Source organism: Petaurus breviceps, unplaced genomic scaffold (assembly GCF_028583685.1).
Source record: "Petaurus breviceps papuanus isolate PSGF00001 unplaced genomic scaffold, PetGlider_PUasm1.0 90823, whole genome shotgun sequence".
Taxonomy (NCBI): domain Eukaryota; kingdom Metazoa; phylum Chordata; class Mammalia; order Diprotodontia; family Petauridae; genus Petaurus; species Petaurus breviceps.
In genome coordinates this window covers 19,326,568-19,334,803 of record NW_027187352.1, presented here as the reverse complement: position 1 = coordinate 19,334,803, position 8,236 = coordinate 19,326,568, and positions in this window count along the sequence as shown.

Sequence of the window (8,236 nt, the reverse complement as noted above, 5' to 3'; positions counted from 1 at the left end):
CCCTCTATTGCTGTCTCCCCAAGGTGTGCCTCCTTCCACTGCCTTACCTTCCTTTCAGTGTCTAACTTGGTTTCTCTAGGCCAGTGAGTAGCCCAAAGTAATGTCCAGCTATTACTGGTCATGTACTACCCGCCCTCTTTGCTGAAATGAGGCAGCCTCACTTCTTCCATCAAGTGGCACAGGCCAATCAGTGTTTTTCAGATGTGTCAGTGCTCACCTAGTGAGCTGCAGGCATCCAACATATGGGCTACCTCTCCCTGCCAGGATGTGGGTGGTCAACTTGGGATTTCCCCTACAGTAATCTCTCTCCCCAAGCCATTTCTTTGGTATACTGCCAACTATGCCAATGATCAGGGGAAGACTGTCTAGAGGGATGGTTCCACCATAAAGAGAAGGTACCAAGATGCCAAAGAAAGAGAAGATCCATGCCAGCATGATAGCAAATAGGTTTTATTTGGGGAATAATTAACAGGATGGTCCTGGGCAGTGACAGGACAGTGATAAATCTATGTACCACATGCAGGCCAGGGCAGATACATATAGAAACAGAAAAAAGAAGGATTAGTGCCAAAAGAGGCCCATGTTCACATGCAAGTTTTCCCATGAGATAGAGCTATTCTGCTGTTTACAAACAAATGTCGAAGTCATGATTTCACGCTCTTATTCCCACTGTACAGGACTCAAGGGAGACATGATCTTCAAGCATTTAGAAGGTCTCTCTTATGAAATGGAAGTCAACCTGCTCTGTCTCCTGGGACTAAGGAGGAAGGGTTAGAAGTTGCAATGAGGTGGGTTCCTCTATAATGTAAGGAAAAATTTCTTAATAGTAAAGGCTATTCAAAAGTGGAATGGGCTGCCTAGGAACATAGTATGTTCTTCCTCACTGGTCATTTACAAGCAAAAACTAGATGACCACTTGGTGGAGATATTGTAAAATAGGGTGGGGGTAGGGCATAGGGAACAAACATTTATTAAGCACCTACTATGTATGTGCCAGTCACTTTTCTAAGTGCTTTACAAATATCTCACTTGATTCTTGAATAAGGGGTATACCTTAATAAAAAAAGGAATAGGGGAGGGCATTGTAGGAAGGACATGACAATCCCAAATCTAATGGGAGGTAAGATTCATTTCTTGAAAAATGATCAGTTGAGTATCATAATCAGTTCCAGTTCTCAAATAATGTAATGTTTACACCCAAGAGAGGTAAACTGATAAGAACAGATGTATAGGACCTAAAGGGAATCTTTAAAAATTTAACCAGTATGTGGCACCTCTGTATTACCTCCTACCCTCAGGTTCCCACTTACATGTTGGGTCCCTGGGGAGATGGCCACACCAGGTTCAAAGTACTTTGTGTTCACAGTTCTAAAATCAACTCACAAGCCTTCTCTGGTGTGTTCACTTTTAACAGAGAGCTAACACAATTAGTTCAAAGCAAAAGAACAGTAGTAACAAAACATTCTCCTGATAAACCTGGGGTGCACTTTCCCACAAATAGACACACCATCAGTGGGAAGAATAGGCACACTCCAAGAGGGCACTAGAAGAGAGGTTTACACATGGGGAAGGTGGATGGCCATTTCAACTTACACGTCCAGTACCACAAGGCCGCTATATCCTCTCCCTTCCTGTGATGTTCTCACGCTGCTTCCCCTAGATGCACAAACTCTGATGGTCAGGTCATTCAGCTAGGCTCTCAGATGCATTTCCTGGGCCTTCTCACCACACATCAACTCAACTGTTAAAACTAACTCTCAACTCACTTTTTTCTGGGCACTATCGAGTGGGAGAGTTTGTTCAGCATGATACCCCCTTGCTGATGAGAGGTGGTGTCGGAGAAAGAAATCTCTTCTGCCTCTGTGCAAGTCAATGAAAGAGGACAAGGAAAAAAGTGGAGGGATTCCCTCTCAAGAGCTTGGCTATCTTCTGTACTGACAAAGATGACTCTCCTGTCAGAGACTGTGTTGTGCTTATAGATCTGGCTGACTTTTTCAAGGCCAGCTGGTGAGGGAGTGGTTGATCCTTGGAGTCAGCCAATAGGTTTCTTTCCATCAAACTGATGGAGGAATTTCTTCATACTACCTAAAGTAGCGACAAAATATAAACACTTCTTTATACTGTACTTATTTAATAAGCTGTGAATGAACCACACACAGTCTTTGAACAGGTCACTCAGGGTGTAAATGAGTCAAGATCTTACACCATTTATAAAACCTAGTGACTACTTCAAAACTTGTATCTTGTCTCTGTTACCTTTCCTTTGTATCTTGTTATTAATGGGAGAACCCATTTATCAGGAGTTTGCTGCAAGTACAAGAATGAAAATTAGGATCTGTGCTGTACAGGATAAAAGCTAGGGTCTATCACAGTTGAAAAGTAAGGGACAGCAACTGATTAGAAAGGCAAGGAGAGTCTGGATATTGGAGGTCCTTATAACAGGATGGGGTGTTGCATTTAATGATAGGGCTTCAAAGGGAGGACTAGTGCAATTTTATAGGTTCAAAGAGATCAAAATGAGAGGGAACTCTGAGGTCATCTAGTCCACTGCCACTCCCACACCTTTATTTTACAAATGAGGCAAATAAATTAAAGGCAGAAAGAATAAGTGAATTGCCTATAGTACCAAAGGTGTGACTGTCAGGATGTGAACGTAGATTCTCTTACTCCAAACTAAGGGCTCTTTTCCATTGTACCACATAATTTTAAATATGTATCACCCACTGTGCTGGTACACAAAGATTTAGGTACAATAAAGAATGTTCTCATGGAGCTTATTAAAGAGGAGCTTATAAAAGGCATATAAATGTATGTGAGAGACAAACAAAATGCAGGAATGACTTTCTGAGGGATATAGCATTTGAATTAGGTCTAAAATGATGACTCAGAATTCAGTGGGCAAAGAGGAAAGAGAGACCATTTCAGACATTGGGGAAATAGTCTGGTTCTTCTCTTTTCTGTTCTCCAAGCTTCCTGTAGCCATGCTTTGCCCTGGGTTCTTCTCTCTCTAATCCTTCTCTTTGTGATCTAAGCAGTTTCCAAAGGTTCAATGAGCACTATGCACATGACTCTCAAATTTATGTCTATCTTTAAACTCTGCTGAAAGCAAAAAGTTGTGACTAAATGGGAGGATAGCTCCTAGGTTGTTAGGTGACTAAAAGGGTTGACAAATTTGGCTTCATTATACATCTCACAATGACAAGAAGCACCATTTCATCAGTTGATCATCTCAACTTAGAATATTTATGAAGAATATAAGCAAAAGACTCTAAATGAAAATAACTGCAGCTCACGCTCCCATATTTGTGGTAAACTATCTAATAAAGAAATTCTATCAAGGACTTGTCAAGATTTTCCAAGTCAATGTGTGCCTTGATACTTGGTATTTTTAGTGCAAAGCTGGGCATGTGGAAGGACAACAAAAACATTCTTTTGGAAAAAATAGTTTAGGATTAATAAATGAATAAAAGAAGCCACAGGTTTATTGACTACTCAAAAGTCTCAAACTTGCATTTTAGGAATATTTTCTTAAAAAAAAAAAGTCTGTAGGCATTGATTGGAAAAAGAGCAGTGAACATCATTGTGAAAGAAAAAGAAAATGACTAATCTTAGCAGATAAAAAAAATTGAGTTATTCTATTTTTGTGAACTCAGACAATTGAGTAGTTAGAGCAAAGATCAAAATTAAAACCAATGTAGAAGAAAATATAAAGATGAGATAAAACGCTATAATTATAAAAGCTCCAACCCAACCTATTTGAAAAAAATTGACTCTGAAACATGGTAAGTGGATAAAAGTAAAAATTTTTATTATGATTATTGCTATATCTTAGAACTATAAAACAGTAGTTGCAATGAGGAGATGAAGCAAGATCAGAAGCAACTCAGCCTAGAAACACCTAATGAGTTTCTTAGACATGATACCCAAGTGTGATGGAAAATATGATCATGTGCAAAATTCTGTGAAAGACAATGGTAGAAGATTATAAGCATCCAGGTAGCACAGCGAGTAAGAGCACTGGCTCCAGAGTTGGGATGACCTGGAGATCGAATCCCGGGCTCAGACACTTAGCACCCACCCAGAAACACCTGGCTGTGTAACCTTGAGCAAGTTACTTAACCCCAATTGCTTAGGGGCAGCCAGGTGGCTCAGCAAGTAAGAGCACCGGCTCCAGTGTCAGGATGACCTGGATCAAGTCCAGGCTCATATACTCAGCACCACACCCAGAAATAACTGGCCATGTAACCTTGAGCAAGTTACTTAACCCCGATTGCTTTAAAAAAAAAAAAAAAGATTATAAGCATTATTACTTTACAAACAATGAAAATCACTGAGGAAAAAGTAAGCCTCCAGAAAGTTTGGCATGACATCTAAGTAAGTCAGATCACACCAAACACGTTTATAGGTAGATGGAAGCAAAAGAACAACAAACAGATATATAATAGAACATTTGTCAGCACATGTAATCTATTTTTATTATTAATAACTGTAGATCTACCATATTTAGTTGTTAAGTCCTCAGAACTTGTTAGATAAAGTTAGATAAACTTGTTAGAACTATGTTAGATAAAGAAATGTAATCAGTATTTAAAAAAAAAGTTTTATTGGAGTATATTATTTTTATATTGCAAACATTTTCAGATTACCTTTGCTATGTGAGTGATCTGTTGTAATAAAGTAAAAAAATTAAACAAACCTCATAATACAGTACCTCATCTGAAAGTGGAAACAGCATTCTACATCTGTAGCACCTTCCCCAACCTCTCTATTTAAATGAACAGAAATCTATTTTTCCCCCTCATATGGCCCCACATTAAAAAATGAAAAGGAAAACAAATTTATTGTAACAAACATGCAAAGTCAAACAAAAGAAATTCCCTCATTTGCAATATATACATATTATATTCTATATAAAATATATACTATAAATTATATGTGGATGTTATAAAACAATTTAAATACACATATACATTATATATGTATTGCATATATCTATCTGTATATCTCTATATATACACAATATTTTATGTGTGTATAAAGAGGCTACAACATTTAAAAAATATTATGGACTATGATCAGGTAGGTTTAATACCAGAAATACAAGGCTGGATATACAAGAATACTAGTAAGTATACTATCAATTCTAGAAAAACTATAGACATAATGGATAATATTAATAACACATGTATGTATATAGTTACATTTCTATATCCTAAATCCATCACACTTCTGTTGTGGAAAACATGTTAATCACTGATCCTCTGGAATCATGAATGGACATTGTATTGATCATAGTTCTTACCATTTTCAAAGCTGTCTTTACAGTGTTATATTATTCATTTTCCTTGCTTTTATCACCTCATTCTTCAGTTTAAAAAATTATTAATTTTTATAATATCAATGTTATTGTATAAATTGTTCTGTTTTTTTCTCTTTGCATCAGTTTATATAAGTCTTTCTATGTCTCTTTAAAGTCATTTCCTCATTTCTCACAGCACAATAGTATTCTATCACTCTCACATATCACAGCCATTCCTCAATTGACAATCATCTCTTTGGTTTCATTTTTTTTTTTGCCACCACAAAAAGAGCTGCCATAAATATTTTTATATATGAATGGTACGTAAGAGGAAGTCATAAAAAGTGATCAGACTTCAATGGATCTGAGTTTTCATCAGTTCGAGTATTTATTCTAATAATGCAATTTGCAAACTATCCATGCCTGCCAATATAATGTAATTCTTGTTCATGTCCTTCCATAAGTTGTCAACAAGGGATCCGCCCAACGTGCTGGAAATCTTTGTTTTTTCTGATCTCATAAAGATCTCATTGGGGCACATGGATTAATTGTTGCTTATCCCTTGCTCTTGCCATGAGACTAATACTAATTCTGTGGAGCAGGGAGAGGAAAAAATATAACAGTATAAAATAGAAGGAAATGAACCACTAATAATAACAATTTGATACTGATTTAAAGAGAGAGAGAATTTAATCTGTGGAACAAATTAGGACCCCAGTATACAGAAAAAAAATGAATGTAGTATCTTAGAGTTCTAACTACTGGGATAAACACTCATTACTGGACAAAAACTACTAGGAAAATTGGAAAGGAATCTTGCAGAAATTAGAGTTGGATCAGCATTCACACCATATGCAAATATAAGCTTCAAATAAATATATGACATATAGAAAGTCTTCTCACAAAGCATATTACAGTTATCATTCAGAATTCATGAGTTTCACACCCCTTGTTTTGGTTATTTGTGTGTTGGACATTGATAATTAAATGGGAACTTTTGGAGATTTGCAGTACACCATGCAACACTGCAGAGGACATGTGTAATGGGAATGTAAATTTTTAAGATTTTCCCTGCCCCTAGGCTTAAGTGCACCTTAGAGCCTGTGGTGGGAGGCTCATTTTTCAAGAGACACTTTGCGAATGGGCAGTGGGTCAAGAGGGTTGTTACATTCTCTGACCCAGGAGAAGCCTATATAATTCATGATGTTAGACTTTGTTTTGGGGCTCACTTTGAGAAGTGTTATGTGATTTGACCAGATGAGACTCTGGGCAGCCATTGAGAGCCCCCCAGCTTTGAAAACCCAGATGTTGATGCTTCTCTCTCTGGTAACTGTGATTAGGTATGGATGTATGTAATGGTCATACAGTTTGGAGGCCTGTCTGCTTGATCTGTTTCTCTGTATTGTAACTTCTGTCTATATACTCTGAAGTTCAGGGTGCTGACCTTTTTCCCCTGAACTAGGCAAACGATATATGTTTGATTGATTAAAGTAAGCTTGTTATCTGTGGCAAATGTTGGGGGACAGAGTGAAGGAGACAGAGACCCTGCGATATCCTTGGTTTAGCACACATTTGCTCGTATTATTCATCTCAGATGTGCTTTATGGTGAGGATTCCTAAGCCAGACAGCACATAGGCCCTTAATCTTGTCCACACATATACCAAAATATTTATAGCAGTGCTTTTTGTGGCATTAAAGAACCAGAAACAAAATGATTGCCTGTCTATTGGGAAAGGGCTAAACACTGTGGTATATGAATGCAATGGAATATTATTGTGCTGTAAGAAATGATGAATATGATGACAGAATGGCATATATATATGTATGTGTGTGTGTATGTATATATGTACAATGCAGGTGAAGAAGAGTCAGGAAAATATGCACAATGATTACAATGTAGATGGAAAGAACAACCACTACAAAACAACTAAAGTGAATGTTGCAAAATTACAAAGAACAAGTGTGGCCCCAATGAAGACATATGGAATGGCCTTCTTCCACTCCTTCACAGAGGTGGGAAGTTCACCGGTGTGGAAAATTACATATATTTTCAAATTCTTTTGATATATTGGTTGGCTCTGTTTATTACTTTTTCTCTTCTTTTAAGGTTCTGTTGTCCTGTGCCCTCTTTTCCTCTCCCTCCATAATATCATCAGCTCCCATGGAATCAACTATCATTTCTATGCTGATGATTCTCTATTCAGCCCTAACTTCTAGTCTCATATTTCCAGCTGCCCAGTGGATATCTCAAACTGGATCTCCCACAGACATCTTAAATTCAAAATGTCCTAAACAAAAGTAATCATCCTTTACCCTAAATCCACCCATATTCTTAACTATCCTATCGCTGTTGAGGGCTCCACCATCCTCCCAGTAACACTGGCTCACAAATTTGGTGTCATCCTCAACTTCTCACTCCCTTAGTCCTTATGTCCAATTAATTTCCATGTCCTGCTGATTCTACCTTCAGCACACCTCTTGCACTCCCTTCTCTTCTCTGACACTGCCACTATTCTGGGGTAGGCCCTCATCATCACATGCCTAGGCTGTTAACAAACCACCAGTCTCCCTGTTTCAAGTGTCTTCCCACACCAGTCCATCCTTCACACAGATGTCAAAGTGATCTTCCCAAAGTTAACTTTACGCAGCAAGATGGTACAGTGCATAGAACACTGGGCCTGGATTCAGGAAGACTCATACTCCTGAGTTCAAATCTGGCCTCACACACTTACTAGCTGTGTGACTTAGTCAGTCACTTAACACAGTTTGGCTCAGTGTCCTCATCTGTAAAATGAACTGGAAAAGGAAATGGCAAAATTATTCTAATATGTCAACCAAAAAAAATCAAATGGGGTCATGAAGAGTTGGACATGACTGAAATGCCTGACAACAGCAAAAGGAAGAAACAGATCACATAGCACTGAATCTCAGTCTGA